This window comes from Rana temporaria, chromosome 4 (assembly GCF_905171775.1).
Source record: "Rana temporaria chromosome 4, aRanTem1.1, whole genome shotgun sequence".
Classification (NCBI taxonomy): domain Eukaryota; kingdom Metazoa; phylum Chordata; class Amphibia; order Anura; family Ranidae; genus Rana; species Rana temporaria.
The window spans coordinates 272,250,624-272,268,406 of NC_053492.1; positions in this window are offsets into that span (position 1 = coordinate 272,250,624).

A 17,783-nucleotide genomic window follows, 5' to 3' on the forward strand; every position below is an offset into this window, starting at 1 on the left:
TTGGAATCTTCTCTAAACATGATAACCATTGTCTGTTTTCATTTCTTGTATGTAACTCTGCAAATTCTGTAACTCCTAAGTTCCTTACATTATACAATGGTCTTACATTAGAGAATATTCTTGTACAATTTTCCTTAAGACTTACCAAAATTATATAATATGAGGTCAAACCTAAACACTGTGGGCCAGATTCTCGTAGAATCGTGTATCTTTGCGGCGGCGTAACGTATCCGATTTATGTTACGCCTCCGCAACTTAGACGGGCAAGTGCTGTATTCTCAAAGCACTTGCTCCGTAAGTTGCGGCGGCGTAGCGTAAATCGGCCGGCGTAAGCCCGCCTAATTCAAATTTGGATCAGGGGGCGTGTTTTATGTAAATCTTCTGTGACCCGACTTGATTGACGTTTTTCTTGAACGGCGCATGCGCCGTCCGTGGAAATCTCCCAGTGTGCATTGCTCCTAATACGCCGCAAGGACGTATTGGTTTTGACGTGAACGTAAATTACGTCCAGCCCCATTCACGGACGAGTTAAGCAAACGGCGTAAAATTTTCAAATTTCATCGCGGGAAAGACGGCCGTACTTAACATTGGTACGCCGCACTTACGCCACCATATAGCAGGGGCAACTTTACGGCAGGAAAAGCCTAATGTAAACGGCGTAACTGTACTTTGTCGGCCGGGCATACGTTCGTGAATTCGCGTATCTAGCTAATTTGCATACTCAACGCGGAATTCGACGGAAGCGCCACCTAGCGGCCAGCGTAAATATCCACTTCGTTACCGGGCCTATTTTGGCACTGTTCTCCTTTATGTAAAAATCACAATGTTTTTGCTAGAAAATTAATCAGAACCCCCAAACATTATATATATTTTTTTTAGCAGACACCCTAGGGAATAAAATGGCGGTCATTGCAACTTTTTTTCTCGCACGGTATTTGCGCAATAATTTTTCAAACGCCTTTTTTTAGGGAAAAAAACAGTTTCATTAATTAAAAAATAACAAAACAGTAAAGTTAGCCCAATTTTTTTGTATAATGTGAAAGACGATGTTACGCCGAGTAAATAGATACCTAACATGTCACGCTTTAAAATTGCGCACACTCATGGAATGGCGCCAAACTTCGGTACTTAAAAATCTCCATAGGCGACGCTTTAAATTTTTTTACAGGTTACTATTTTTGAGTTAGAGTAGCTCTAGTGATAGAATTGTTGCACACGCTCTAACGCACGCGATGATACCTCACATGTGGGGTTTGAACGGTGTTTACATATGTGGGCGGGACTTGCATGCGCGTTCGCTTCTGCACGCGAGCGACCGGGACAGGGGCGTTTTAAATTTTTTTTTTTATTATTTTATTTTATTTTTTTACTTCATTTTTTTATTTTTACACTTTTTTTGAAATTTTTATTTTTTTGATCACTTTTATTCCATTTACAAGGAATGTACACATCCCTTGTAATAGGAATCAGTGTGACAGGTCCTCTTTATGGAGAGATGTGGGGTCAATAAGACCCCACATCTCTCCTACATTTCACCGGTTACATGCCGACAGCCGCGATTGCGGCTTTGTTTACTTTCGGGTACCGGGCGTGACGTCATAACGTCGCGCCTGGCCCTCCGACGGTCATAGAGATGACTGTGACCGTCTGGTCACCAGTCATCTCTATGGTTCAGCAACGCGCGCCGGCCGATTCGCTCTCCGGGCCCCCGATGGCACGGGAGAGCCCGGAGAAGCACTGGATGGCGGCGGGAGGGGGGGGACGTCCCCTCCCGCTGCCTAGAAGAACGATCGAGCGGCGGAACGTTCGTTTGATCATTCTTCTGGTGCACAGAATCGCCGGCTGAAGACAGAGATATCTGAATGATGCCTGCAGCTGCAGGCATCATTCAGATATCACCACTCAAAGTCCAGGACGTCCCAGGACGTCCTACGGATCTGAAGTGGATATGCAGTTACGATACGACGGTGTAACACAGTTACGCCAGTCGGATCTACGGGAAATCTATGCGTAACTGATTCTAAGAATCAGGCGCATAGATACGACTGCACAACTCAGAGATACGACGGTGTATCTGGAGATACGCCGTCGTATCTCCTCTGAGAATCTGGCCCTTAATTTTTATGCAACTGAGTAGGCCTTTGGACTACATAGTTGAAGGTAAACCCAAATAAATATAATAAAAAAATTGTATAATGTATGGCCAGCTTTAGACAAACAGGTTATACTGCTGCCTACAGAGGGTTGGGACATTAGCAAACAACAAAGTGTTGAGCCAGTGCCCTGTATAATCCTACCTCCAACAATTATGCTATATCAGCAAGCATTGCAATAATATAGTTGGTTGAGACTTGCATACTTCAATAAAAAGCCACTGAGAGATCCATCCAATGTGGAAATCTTAATATATATTTTACAGGAAAAACAGACCAAGTAGCAACTTCAATAGCAGCAGAAAATATAATATTTGTCCAATAGCAAAAAGTTATTTGGAGAGCTACAAAAATACCTTAAATGTTAAAACCTGTGCTGAGTGTCAGAGGATAATAATCCTCTGGCTACCACTAGGAATATTCACGTAAAAGGTAGAAGGGAAGAATCTATGGAGTCTTCTTCATAAGATTGTAGCAAAATACAGCTTACAGAGATGTACAGGGGAAGTCAGGTCAAAAGTGATACAAGAACTGTTTGGTGAATCATAGTTATGGAAACTTTAAAATATAGTAGCCCATCAGGATAAAGAGAGAGCATGTACAATCTTTGAAAGTCCATCAGTAACAGCTAAGACTTTATAGTCTGAAAAGACAAGGGCCCAGATTCAAGTAGAATTGCGCGATATTTGCGGGGGAGCAGGGCAACGATTTTGCCCTGCGCCCCCGCAAATATTTTGCGCTGCCCTCGATTCACGGAGCAGTAGCGTAAGCGCGCGCAAGTTAAATGATCCCGCCGGGGGCGGGAATCATTTAAATTAGGTGCGCTCCCGCGCCGAGCGTACAGCGCATCCTCCGTCGGGAAACTTTCCCGACGTGCATTGCCGCAAATGACGTCGCAAGGACGTCATTTGCTTCTAAGTGAACGTGAATGGCGTCCAGCGCCATTCATGTTTCACTTACGCAAACGCTGTGAAATTCAAATTTCACGGTGCGGGAAGGCCGGCTATACTTTAGCATTGGCTGCCCCTACTATTAGAAGGGGCAGCCTTGCGCTAAAAGTAGCCGTACGGAAAATCCGTACCAAGCTTGTGAATCAGTGGTAGTATGCAATTTGCATACTACACGCTGATACACAATGGGAGCGCCCCCTAGCGGCCCCCGCAAGAATGCAGCCTAAAATCTGCGAGGCATAAGTGCCTTATGCCGCGCAGATTTTAGCCTGCAGTCGGTGTAACGAGGTTCCTGAATCAGGAGCACTCGTTACACCGGAGCAAGTAAGCACTTGCGCTGCGTAACCTATGGTTGCGCGGGCGCAAGTGCTTCTTGAATCTGGGCCAAGGTAAACAACTGGTCCAAAAACCAGGCTCATCAATTTAAGTGTAGAAAAATATTTCAAAAAGAGGGAGTATACCCATGGAAGATTCACAATAACCCCATAAATCCTGAAGCGGTAATAGGGAAATTCATTTTAGGAAGGGCCAACAGTCCAGAGAAAGTTGACTTGTTTTTAAAGCTCATAGGGAACACGATCTTCTGAAGAGCAGAAAATTCTAGGAGTTTCACAGAGAGGAAACCAGTAAAAAAAAGTTTAGGTGGCTGTGATTATTAATGCTGTAAATAGAGTCCAGATTCACTAAAGAACTCAATATAGTCACTTCCTTAGTCATGAAAAAAGTAGCCAGGACTGATATTCATCAACATAGTAGGTTGAAACATCTCCCAGGAATAAGACAGGGCTGAGGGGGTTAAGTGGGGGTTAAGTACCGCAAGGAGTGCAGTCATTCTTAAGGTTACAATATTTCTTACAGGGGTAACAGTGGGAGCAAGAGTTGGACAGGAATCCAAAGATAGGCTCCTGTTGACATATAAAACAGAGGTTCAAGAGTTTAGGAAAATCTAAGCAATCCTTGAAGATGTACAATTAGAGTTGAGCGGACACCTGGATGTTCGGGTTCGACGGGTTCGGCCGAACTTCGGAAAAAAGTCAGAGTTCGGGACCCAAACTTGACCCCGAACCCCATTGAAGTCAATGGGGACCCAGACTTTTGACTACTAAAATGTCTCTAAAAAAACAAATGGAAAGGGCTAGAGGGCTGCAAATGGCAGCAAACTGTTGGTAAGAGCATGGCAAGTACTCTGCAAATAAATGTGGATCGGGAAATAACTTAAAATAACCTAAAAAAAATAAAAAAAAATTAAAATAATCTTGACCTAGCAGGACGAAGTCCATATGGAGTAGGAGGTTGAGGTGACGGTGGATGTGGCGGTGAAGGTGGAAGCGGCGGTGGAGGAGGACGAGGTAGCCAACACAGGTTTTTGTTTTTAATTTATTTATTTTTTAAATTAGGGTACACCCCAAAAGAGTGAGAAAGATCTAGGGTTGCCACCTCATCCCTTTAAACCCGAACACATAGAGCCGGATTCACAAAGACTTACGCCGACGTATCTACTGATACGCCGTCGTAAGTCCAAATGTGGGCCGTCGTATCTATGCGCTGATTCTCTAAATCAGATACACCTGAATTGTCGTATCTTGGGTGCATATTTACGCTGGCCGCTAGGGGCGCTTCCGTTGATTTACGCATTGAATATGTAAATGAGCGAGATACGCCGATTCACGAGCGTACTTTCGCCCGTCGCTGTAATCTACGTTGTTTGAGTAAGGCGTTTTTCCGGCTTAAAGTTAAACCACCAAAAAGCTGGTCAAAGTCGTTTAGGGTATGGACGTCGAAACTGCCGTCGGATTTTACGTTGTTTGCATAAGTCGTATGTGAATGGGGCTTGGCGTATGTTACGTTCACGTCGAAAGCATTGAGCCGACGTATCTTAGGGAGTATTTGCAACGTGATTCCGAGCATGCGCGCCCATGCGCCGTTCGTTCGGCCATGCATTTACATGGGGTCACGCTTCATTATAATACTACACGCCCACTGCCTTGCTACTTTGAATTAGGCGGGCTTACGCCGGCCCATTTACGCTACCCGGACGTAACTTAGGGAGCAAGTGCTCTGTGAATACTGTTCTTGCCTCTCTATGTTACGTCGGCGTAGCGCATATGAGATGCACTACGCCGCTCTAAAGATACGCCGCTGTACCTGAATCCGGCCCATAGTAATTACACAGGTTCTGGGGCTAATTTAATGTCGATAAGGCACCAAGTGAGTTTAATTAGCAGCACCTTCATCAGCCAGAGAACCTGTGTAATTAATATGTTTTTGCTTTTAAAGGGATGAGGTGGCAACCCTAGAAAGATCAGAAAAACAACAATGGCTGGGTAAGGCCGGCCCGGTATACGTGTCTATTCTGCACAAGGTACGGACAAATCCTGTGGGATCCATGCCTGGTTCATTTTAATGAACGTGAGCTTGTCCACATTGTCTCTGGACAGGCGGCTGCTCTTGTCTGTGAAAACGACCCCTGCCGTGATAAATACACATTCAGATAATACACTAGCTGCAGGGCAGGCCAGCACCTCCAAGGCGTAAAGGGCAAGCTCAGGCCATGTGCCCAATTTGGAGACCAAGAAGTTTAAGGGGGCAGACCCGGCATTTAGTACGTGTAGGCGTGTGCACAGATACTGCTCCACCATGTTGGTGAAATGCTGCCTCCTGCTAAAGCGTTCCATATCAGCTGGTGGTGCTGTTTGTTGTGGCGTGCTGACAAAGCTTTTCCACATTTTGGCCATGCTAACCCTGCCTTCTGAGGTGCTGGCGGTGCCCCGGCTGCGTTGGCGACCTCTTCCTCCTCCTCTGCCTTCGCCTTGTGCTTCCACTGTGCCCCCGCTGTCAGGTGGGAATTCCACCAGCAGCGCGTCTACCAGTGTGCGCTTGTATTCGCGCATCTTGCGATCACGCTCCAGTGAGGGAATTAAGGATGGTACATTGTCCTTGTAACGGGGATCCAGCAGCATGGCCACCCAGTAATCAGCACCTGTTAAAATGTGAGAAACACGGCGGTCGTTGCGGAGACACTGCAGCATGTAATCGCTCATGTGTGCCAGGCTGCCCAGAGGCAACGAAAAGCTGTCCTTTGTGGGAGGTATATCATCTGTGTCCTCTGTATCCCCCCCCAGCCACGCACCAGTGATGGCCATGAGCTGGTCTGGGTGCCACCCTGCTGTGAACATGCTTCCTCCTCCATCTCCTCCTCCTCATCCTCCACCTCGTCATCCTCCAGAACTGTCCTCTTGCTGGACAATTATGTACCTATTAGGATGTCGATAGGGATTCTCCACCAGGAGTGGATATCCTTTCTCATCCTATCCAAAGCCTCTACCCCCATTGTGTTGGGCCTTCCTTGGCTACAGCTCCACTCTCCCCATGTGGACTGGGTTTCTGGGCAGATCCTGGCTTGGGGCCCTTCATGTTTCTCGTCATGTCTTTCCAAGGTGACTCCCAAGGAGAGACTTCCGGTTGCTACCACATCGGTATCTTCTGATCTTCCCACTGCATACAGCGATTACCGGGATGTGTTTTGTAAGAAATCGTCTGAGGTGCTTCCTCCCCACAGATCTTTTGACTGTGCCATTGACCTTGTTCCTGGAGCAACTCTGCCCAGGGGTCGTACATACCCTTTGTCCATCCCGGAGACCCAGGCCATGTCGGAGTATGTCGCAGGAAATCTTGAGAGAGGTTTCATCCGGAAATCGTCATCGCCTGCAGGAGCAGGGTTCTTTTTTGTTGCCAAGAAGGATGGTACCTTGAGACCCTGCATTGATTATCGAGGTTTAAACGCTGTTACTATTAAGAATCGTTACCCCTTACCCTTAATATCGGAATTGTTCGATAGGTTGAGGGGTGCCTCCATTTTCACTAAGTTGGATCTCAGAGGAGCGTACAACCTCATTCGAATACGAGAAGGTGATGAATGCAAGACTGCGTTTAACACTCGAGACGGCCATTACGAAAAGCTGGTCATGCCTTTTTGGTTGTGTAATGCCCCAGCCGTGTTTCAAAACTTTGTCAACGAAATCTTCAGGGATCTGCTGTACCAGTTTGTTTTCATCTATCTGGATGACATTCTTATCTTTTCAGAAAATCTGTGTTTCCACAGAAACCATGTCCGCACTGTACTCCAGCGCCTTAGAGAGAATAATCTCTATGCCAAGCTGGAGAAATGCTCCTTTGAATGTTCTGAGGTCCTGTTTCTAGGATGCTTGGGTCTTCGTATGGATGCCGGGAAGGTCTTAGCCATTACCAACTAGCCTCTTCCTGCTAGCCTCAAGGCCACACAGCGCTTTCTTGGCTTCACAAATTATTATAGGCAGTTCATCAGGAATTACTCCTCCATTGCCGCGCCTATTATCGCTCTGACCAAGAAGGGTGCTAATGCCAAAGACTGGCCCCCCGAAGCTGTCTCAGCGTTTCACGATCTGAAACAGGCCTTTGTCTCTGGACCTCTCTTGAGGAGACCCAGTCCTGAGGAGGCATTCTTTATTGAAGTGGACGCTTCTTCTGTGGGGGTGGGAGCGGTGCTTCTTCAACTTTTTGAGAAGAGACGACAACAATGTTCGTTCTTTTCCAAAAAAAAATCCCAGGCAGAGAGAAACTATGCCATCGGCGTCTGGGAACTTCTCGCAATCAAATTGGCGCTACAAGAGTGGCGTCATCTTTTGGAGGGTTCCCCTCACTCCATAACGATCTTCACTGATCACAAGAATCTACAGTACTTACAGAATGCTAAACGTCTGAATCCCAGACAGGCCAGGTGGAGTCTCTTCTTTTCCCATTTTAATTTCACGATTACGTACAAACCTGGTTCCTGCAACGGTCGGGCTGATGCGTTCTCTAGGTCCTTTGACACTTTGGACGAGGAGCCTACTCTTGAACCTGAGACGATCATTCCAACTTCATTCCTCCTGGCAAGACCTTTGTCCCCACCGAGCTAAGAGCTAAGATCCTTTGTTGGGGACATAACTCCAAGGTGGCGGGCCACGCTGGTTTCCTCCGGTCCTTCTTACTTATCAGTCGTCACTATTGGTGGCCTAATCTCCGCTCAGAGGTCTTTGCATCTCGTCTATTGAAGAAGTTTCATCTGAAGTTTCCCTCTAAACCCGGACCCAGGCGGGGAAGGGGGAGGCCTCGTAAGAGGGAGGGTACTGTCATGGATATGCAATAGCCTGGCAGCTTACCTGTGTTTTTCATCTGTTCTTTAGAGGCCTGACCCTGTTCTGGTTCCCTTTTTATCACTTCCTCTTCCTGTATGGCTCCACCCAGACCATCCCAGGAAGTCTATATTAACTGTTGCAATACAGGTCTGCAGTGCTGTTCAACAATGTAATTTGCTAGTTCCTGTCTGCAAGTGTGCTACGATCTTCTTCCTGTGTACCGTTTTTGGCTTGTCTCTGACTTCTCCTGTTTGCCTGTGCCCCTGACCTTTTGCCTGTCCTTGGTTACCCCTGTCTGCCTGTTGCCCTGACCTCGGCCTACTCATCACCACCATTTGTTCTGCTGGCTGCTTCCCCTCTCTCCCTGCGGAGTGTGGCCTAGGGGATCTCGGGGGTCGCGACCTGGATCCAGTTGCGGCCAAGACCATCCTCACCATCAGAGGCTCTGGTGAAAACAAAACTGGGTCTTAGACTCCGCACCCTGGGTGATCTTGGGTTCACGCTTCCTCTGTTAGCAGCAGTCGGCTATAGGGTTCACTACCCTGTGGTGCATCCCTGACCCCAACGGGGTGCACTTGTCACCTGGCCACGGGTGACCTGACAGACTGACTCCTATATATTTCTCTCCCTATAAGAACAATCAGGAACCTTTCCCTAAAGTATCTAATGCAGAGTATCTCACAGGAACATATGCAGTGCTGGTGCAATATGCAGAGTATCTCACAGGAACATATGCAGTGCTGCTGCAATTTGATTTGTGAAGCAGGACTGACTCCTATATATTTCTCTCCCTATAAGAACAATCAGGAACCTTTCCCTAAAGTATCTAATGCAGAGTATCTCACAGGAACATATGCAGCGCTGGTGTAATATGATTTCTGTAGCAGGACAGTCTGACTCCTATCTAATTCTCTCCCTCAGATCAGATCAGCAGCAGCCTTTCCCTACCCTATCTAAAGCAGAGTGACAAGCTGTGCTATGTCCCTCTAGCTTATATAGAGTCTGGGTCACATGCTGGGTCACATGCTGCACTGGCCAATCACAGCCATGCCATTAGTAGGCATGGCTGTGATGGCTTCTAGGTCACAGGAGTAAAACAAATGGTGATTGGCTGCCCTGCAGTGTGCCATTACATTGCCGAAAACTGGACCCGAACCCAAACTTACAGCAAATTGTCCGGGTTCGGGTACAAAAAAAAACAAAAGTCCGTACCGAACCCGAACTTTACAGTTCGGGTTCACTCAACCCTATGTACAATTAAAGTGGTTCTAAAGCCTTAACAGTTTTTACCTTAATGCATTCCCCTCACTCCCCCTAATACTTACCTGAGCCCTCATTGGATGAGCCACTGTGCATGTCTGCAACTCTTCTCTCCCCTAATTTCTGTGTCTCACTGGCTTTGCTGGGGCACGAGGAGCCATTGGCTCCCACGCTGTCAATCAAAGCGAGTCCCGCTGTCTGTGTCAATGGATGCATCAGTGGGGCTTGGGAGCCAGCACGCATGAGTGCCCCATTGGAAGCGGCATCCTGTGGGGGCATTGGACAGAGAGTAGGAGCCAGCAGCACGAAATTTGATTACACAGAGCAGGTAAGTATAGAGATGTTTGTTGTTTTTAAAAAAAAGTTAGGGGGCGTGGCCTGACAAGGCATGTGAACAGACCTGTTCCACGAAGCTCCCACTAATCATCCTGAAAAAGATCCTTTCCTCGCCGCGATTGACGCCCAAATTCACCTGATACCGATGCCTGCTGCTCCCCTGACATCCCAGGACATTGTGGCTGCCAAAAGAACTGGACATGATGACCTGTGGATAGGGCAAGACTTAGGGTGGTGAGTCACTTTCGGGCCCTACCTTCTATACATTACTTTAAATAGAACAAAATGATACATACACAAGCTATGTATTAGAGCTACAAAATTCTGGATAAACTGAGAATAGAAATATAAATCACGATTCTGAACACACAACTAAACAAAATTAGCGGACATACAGGGGTGGTCAAGGACTGTGCGGACATACAGGGGTGGTCAGGGACTGTGCGGACATACAGGGGGTGGTCAGGGACTGTGCAGACATAAAGGGGGTGGTCAGGGACTGTGCGCAGGGCAGGACTTAGGGTGGTGGGGGCCCCTGGGCTTGAGTCACTTTCGGGCCCTACCTTCTATACATTACTTTAAATAGAACAAAATGATACATACACAAGCTATGTATTAGAGCTACACATTTCTGGATAAACTGAGAATAAAAATAGAGATCATGATTCTGAACAAACAACTAAACAAAATTAGTGGACATACAGGGGTGGTCAGGGACTGTGCAGAAATACAGGGGTGGCCAGGGACTGTGCGGACATACAGGGGGTGGTCAGGGACTGTGCGAACATACAGGGGATGTTCAGGGACGCTGAAGACATACAGGGGTGGTATTTTTGATGCTGAAATCCATAACCATCTTATAGTTACTACCAATCTCCTTATTAGTAGAATCCACGACTTTTTAGCGAACGTGAAAAACCGTTGTGGATCGCCGTAACTCCTAATTTGCATACCCGATGCTGGTTTACGCCGCAAACTCCCCCCAGCGGCGGCCGTGGTACTGCATCCTAAGATCCGACAGTGTAAAACAATTACACCTGTCGGATCTTAGGGCTATCTATGCGTAACTGATTCTATGAATCAGTCGCATAGATACTCTGAGAGATACGACGGAGTATCTGAGATACTCTGTCGTATCTCCTTTGTGAATCTGGCCCAATATTCTTGTTGTTACCATTAAGCCTGTCCATGAACGACTGGAGACTGGGCATGTCGCCCTCTCATACCATCACCAGATCATCTATATATCTCTTGTAACAGAGAAGTTGCGGTGGATGATGGTGGAAAACTACATCTTCCTCGCAGTGGGCCATAAATAAATTGGCCACACTGGGAGCAAAACGAGCACCCATCGCTACACCGCAACGCTGCAAATAGAAATCCCTATTGAACCAAAAATAGTTTTTGAAGAGACAGAACCTAAGGCTGTCTAACAGAAACTGAACATGTTCACCACTAAGATCAGTGGCTGCCAATGCCCAAGTGGCTGAGGCTAAAGCTGCCTCATGGTCAATGATTGTATATAAAGATCTGACATCCGCGGTAATCAAAATGGTATTTGATGTGCAAGGTAGGATGTCAAGTGTAACAGGAGTCACTTTTGGGCACAGATTGAGCCAGGAAATAAAGAGACATATATTGGATTGTTTTAACATGGACAGTAATCTACCATATATTCTTTAAATGTCTGTAAAGAATATAGTGACCCAACCAGTCAATAGTGACTCATTTCTATGATTAGCCCTGGCTAGTGAGTTGTTAAATGAGCTTGGCTCTTGAAATGCCTTCCATTGTGTGAGGCTGTCGAGATGCTAACTAAGACTGCTTCTGTGGATTGAAACTGAGAGTCAGCCTGGCTACCAGACCTTTCATTATGTATACTGTTTATGTGTGGAATGTACTTGTCGGAGACGCAACGTCTGGGGGATAATTAACTCTGAATATCATTATGTAAAAGAATGTGATTGAAGCCCCCCCATGGTGTGATGAGGGGGGGGGGACAGTTTGATTGTTCCTGTGATTTCTGTAACCTGTGTACTGCATATAAGCAATAGACATGTGCACAGAATTTTTTTTCGTTTTTTTTTGTTCTGTTTTGTATCGTTCCGTAGGTTCGTTTCCGTTCGTTTTTCGTAAGACGCCCGTTTTCTTGTTCGTTTATCGTACGACGAGATTTTTTCGTATTCCGATCGTTTCGTATTTTCGTTACCGTTTTATTTTCGTACATGCGGGATAGTTCGTTATTCTGTTTAATTCATGTTCTTTACTTGTTAGACAATAATTTTCGTGAATTTTCGTCAATGATTTGCATTCTGTGTTTTGGATTCCTTTTTCTGTTCGTGTTTTCGGTCGGGTGTTCGTGTGACATCTATGACAATTTGTTGTGGATGTCATGTGGGCATGCGACTGAAGATACGAACAGAAAAAGGATTTTCGTCATTTTGTAGTTTCGTAAATATATCGCGGGGATTCGCGGCACTTTCAACACGCGGCTCATCCATATTAACGATTGTTAAGCCCCATACACTTGGTCAGACTTTTTTAACAACAAACATAAAAACGATCGTTTTCCGTTCGTTCTCAGAAAATTTGTTCGTTTTTAAACTCCATCAGAAAACCATTTTTGGGTTCAAAAGTCTGGCCAACTGATCTCCCTTCAGATGAAAATCCACAGAAAAGTTTATTTTGCTTTACTTTACTACTCAGCACAAAAGAGAAGCTGCTTCACTAACTACACTCACTGCCCATTCAAAAAAACGAAAATTACATCTATAACAAAAGATTTCTATTCTGTATTTTGGGTCCTTTTTCTTTTGGTGTTTTCGGTCGTGTGTTCGGGTGACATCTGTGGCAAAAGATTTGCATTCTGTTGAATCCAAAATACAAACAGAAAAAAGGAATTCAAAATACAGGGTGCGGGTCTTTTGTTGTGGATGTCGCGTGAACATACGGCTGAGGATACGAACAGAGAGGGGATTCAAACAGGATACAGAATGCAAATCTTTTGTTATAGATGTAATTTTTGTTCTTTTGCCGTTTTCGTTTTGTCGTATTTTCGTCAGATCGTTCGTTCGCATTTGCGGTTGTTCGTTATGCAGCTCATTCGTAATCCTGTCATTTTCGTATTTTGGTGCTTTATTTTTTTCGTATGTACACATTATTCTGCGGGTACGAAAATGAACATTTTCGTACGAAAATAACATTCGTACGAACGGGAATGCACATATCTAATAAGCAAGCTAAGAAACCATTAAAGTTGTCAATACATTTGAAACCACAAGCACAGAGCTGTGTGTCTCGTCTTATTCTGGGAAATGGGATGGATCGGGCCCTGTTGGTTGGAGTGTTGATAAGCTGTCTTGGATGGAATGGAATATCGTGAACGGATTTAACCCCTGTCCCATTTGGGGTTCCGTTACAATTGGTGGCTAGCAGCGGGATAATTCCATCGCTTTTAAAGGACAGCTACAAGGACTACTGGAGAACCGTGGCAGACCAGCCAGCAACCATAAGAAGATGGACGTGATCACAGAACTTGTCCAAATGGATGGAGCGGAAAGACCAGACTTAACGGAAAGGCCCAGCGTAACAGACAGGACCCCGGAGGAGTCAAGTTTTGATTGGGCTGTCAAACTAAGACTGGCACACTATGGTCCTAACCATCCACCGGAGATCATAGACCAAGTTATAGCTGCTGTGGAAGCAAATTGGCTACGGCAAAGACGTTCTGCAGAAGCAGAAGTCACAGCAGCACCAACTGAAAGGAGAAAGATACATTTTGCTGCTTTTAAGAACTTCATTGAAACTGAAGGGGAGATTGATGGGTACCTTGCTGATTTTGAACGGCAATGTGCCCTACACCGGGTGCCCACAGAGGAATGGGTTACCATTTTGTCTGGGAAATTGTCCGGCCGGGCCAGTGAAGCATTCAGGGCCATCCTAGACAAGGATATTATGAACTATGGACTGGTAAAAGAAGCACTTTTGGCCAGGTATGCCGTCACACCGGAGGCGGTTCCGAGAGACGAGCAAGCAGACTGGAGACTCATATACCGAGTGGGCATGCCGCCTACACCGCACAGCATCCCACTGGGTCGATGGATGCCAAGCAGAACCTGGGGAAGAGGTGCTGCAGGTGTTCCTGCTGGAGCACTTCTTTGACAAACTGTCCCGGGAAGTCAGAGAATGGGTCCGGGACAGAAACCCTTTCTCCTTGTCTGAAGCAGCTCGCCTGGCGGATGAATACACAGACGCCCGCAAACTGGACAACTCTGTGGTCAAGACCACAGCTTGGGTTGATTATCGATCAGCGGCACCCCTGCCGGCTATTGCCTACAAACCCCAGTCCGACCGTCCTACAACACCACCTCCAGCGGCCACTTATCCTCAGATGCCTAGGTTCAAATCCCAGGACTACTCACAGCCCATCAGGTGTTTTGGGTGTCAAAAGCTAGGACACAGAAAGCTAGACTGTCCATTTAATCCACCCAGGCAGTCACAGTCATGGAGACAGCCAGAAAGGGGGAACCCCCACACATCCATGCCTGCGGCCCACTGAGTTGAGGAGGAAGAACATTGGGGCATTCTGCACGAGGCAGATCCGATACAAGCAGCTAACCAGGACAACAGGCAGAAACACAGGCAGACTGTCTGGGTCAATGGAAAGGTAGCCAATGGGCTACGTGATACTGGGGCCACGATGACCCTGCTACAGAAGAAACTCATCCCAGAGAGCCAGCACACCGGAGACACCGTAGCCGTAAGAGTAGCGGGAGGCACCGTCTTCTGGCTACCTGTTGCCCGGGTTCACCTGGATTGGGGGGTTGGTTCGGAACATGAATGTGGGGGTGATGAAGGATTTGCCAGCAGATGTACTACTGGGGAATGATTTGGCCCCCCTTATTTCTGCGTACGCCCCGATGTGCCCCGCTGAAGCCCACACAGTGACTACCTGTGCCCCAACCCGCGTTGCTGGAACCAACTCACTTGCTGCTGAGACCCGGGTAAGACTACCTTCCCCGACATGTACTGTAGATCTGGCACAATATCACAGTCTAAAATGGGAATGTGACAAGTTGGCCAGTGAGAAATCAGAGATGCAACGACACTACGTCATGTATTATGAGATGTCCCGTGGCTTGAACATTGAAATGCACAAACAGGCTGAAATTGTCAAAAGATTAAATGGGATTTGCATCCAGGTGGTGCCTTGTCTCTCCCAAGAGCATCAGCAACAGGTTTTGGGAGCCATTGAGAGAGCAAAGCAAATTCCAGAACTGAATTCCATTATTCACCTTCACCATCAGCTACCGACCTGGTAAGCCAAATGGCAATGCTGATGGTTTATCCCGGCAAACAGACGTCATCCCGGCCTCCTAGTTCCGGACATCCCCAAGTTGACTCAAAAAGGATCAAGCCGGGTCTGCCGGAGTGTTCCACAAGGAGGGAGCCATGTAACAGGAGTCACTTTTGGGCACAGATTGAGCCAGGAAATAAAGAGACATATATTGGATTGTTTTAACATGGACAGTAATCTACCATATATTCTTTAAATGTCTGTAAAGAATATTGTGACCCAACCAGTCAATAGTGACTCATTTCTATGATTAGCCCTGGCTAGTGAGTTGTTAAATGAGCCTGGCTCTTGAAAGGCCTTCCATTGTGTGAGGCTGTTGAGATGCTAACTAAGACTGCTTCTGTGGATTGAAACTGAGAGTCAGCCTGGCTACCAGACCTTTCATTATGTATACTGTTTATGTGTGGAATGTACTTGTCGGAGACGCAACGTCTGGGGGATAATTAACTCTGAATATCATTATGTAAAAGAATGTGATTGAAGCCCCCCCATGGTGTGATAAGGGGGGGGACAGTTTGATTGTTCCTGTGATTTCTGTAACCTGTGTACTGCATATAAGCAAGCTAAGAAACCATTAAAGTTGTCAATACATTTGAAACCAAAAGCACAGAGCTGTGTGTCTCGTCTTGTTCTGGGAAATGGCATGGGTCGGGCCCTGTTGGTTGTGTTTAAATTGTTTTTATTCTTTTCTCATAGAAAAAATCTTTACAAACTTTTTTTAAAATCAACATCTCGTATATAGTTCATAGATTCTTCATACATAAAAACATATACTTTAACATATACATACATACAACATAATACATACAAAAGGTATTTTTGTGGGTACAGGGCTAGATCCATCCTTATAATCCTAGATCTATTATGGGGCTTATGTTATATCTTAGCACCTTTTTATTTCCTATTCTATCTCTTTTGTTATTAACGGGCCTCTTGGTGGTAGAGTAATCCTATCTACCAGTCTTCTAACCTGACATATCCGTATTAGTTTATGTTCCCATACCCATCTATCATAGTAAGAGGGGAAAGGAAGAGGGAGGGAGGGCGGGAGGGAGGGAGGGAAGGAGGGAGGGAGAGGGAAGGGGAAAGGGAAAAAAAGGGAGGGGGGAGGGGGAAAAGGAGGGCCCTTTTGGTTGGAGTGTCGATAAGCTGTCTTGGATGGAATGGAATATCGTGAACGGATTTAACCCCTGTCCTATTTGGGGTTCCGTTACATCAAGTATCTGGATAATTTGTTTGGTATCACAAAGATATGCTTCCATCTTACATACCAAAGGTTGTAAGAAAAAATCCAGATACTGACCCAACCGCAATGTCACTGAATCAATTCCGTTGACAATTGGACGGCCAGGTGGCCGTTCCGAATCTTTATGTAATTTGGGCAAAAAATAAATAATAGGTGTGTGACAATAAAAGGGATCCAAGTATGCGGCCTCCTTGTCATTAAGGGTCCCTTTACTTTTGCCCGCCTCTATTAAAGAGTGCAACTCATTCTTAAATTTCACCATAGGATCACCTGTCAATAATAGGTAAGTATTGAGGTCACTCAGAAGTCTATTCATCTCTTCTTGATAATAGACCTTACTGAGGACCACTAACCCCCCACCCTTATCCGCAGGTCGAATAACTATATTGTTTCTACTTTCCAACGACATAATCCCCCATCAGAGAGAGGGACACCACTCAAATTAAAGATGCCTGTACCTAATACGGCCTTTGCCTTTTGGACTCGTCGACCACCCCTGGTTCCTCTCGGTTTTTCCTTTTTAGACTGGATTGTCCATTTCCGACTGAGCCCGGGAAGTGTGCTGTGGTATTAGAGGAGGCCCCATATATGGGGTACATTATTGGCAGGTAGATGGTAAAGCTCCAAGTCTTTTGAGAGCCTTTTGGGGTTAATAGGCTATTATAGAAGGTCTGTCCCCAATTTTGATACATTGGCTGCTCCCCTTACAGATCTTAACAAAGGGGGGTGATAACTTAGACCCAAGAAGCTGAGAAAGCTTTCCAGAACCTAAAAACAGACATGTGTAACAGCCCTGTCTTAATTACCCTGGATTTAACACAGGAATTTGTGGTGTAAACAGATGCATTGGAAGTGGGATTAGGTGCAGTGTAGTCCCGAGTTGTGAATGGGGAGGAACACCCTATAGTATTCCTAAGCAGAAGACTGACTCCCACTGAACGAAGATACACTTTTATAGAATCGGAATGTCTAGCCATCAAACTGGCTCTTTAGAGTTTAAAATACGATCTGTTTGGGTGACAGTTTAGGCTCTTAACTGACCATGTCCCTCTCGAGTGGATGGCCAAAAATAAGGAGAAAAATGCAAGAGTTACCAGATGGTACTTGGCTCTTACAGAATTTCAAATGTATAGTAGAACACCAGGTAGCCAACAAGCTAAACACTGATGTCATCTCCAGAGTTTACAGTTTGTTTGCCCAAGGTGCTCAACTCCATGGGTTTGAGCAGGGTGGGGGTATATGTAGCGTGGTGCCTGTGAAACTGGTTAGAGTGGCAGGAAAAGTGAACAATGGTATATATGTTCCTCCACGGATTGTTAGATTTGC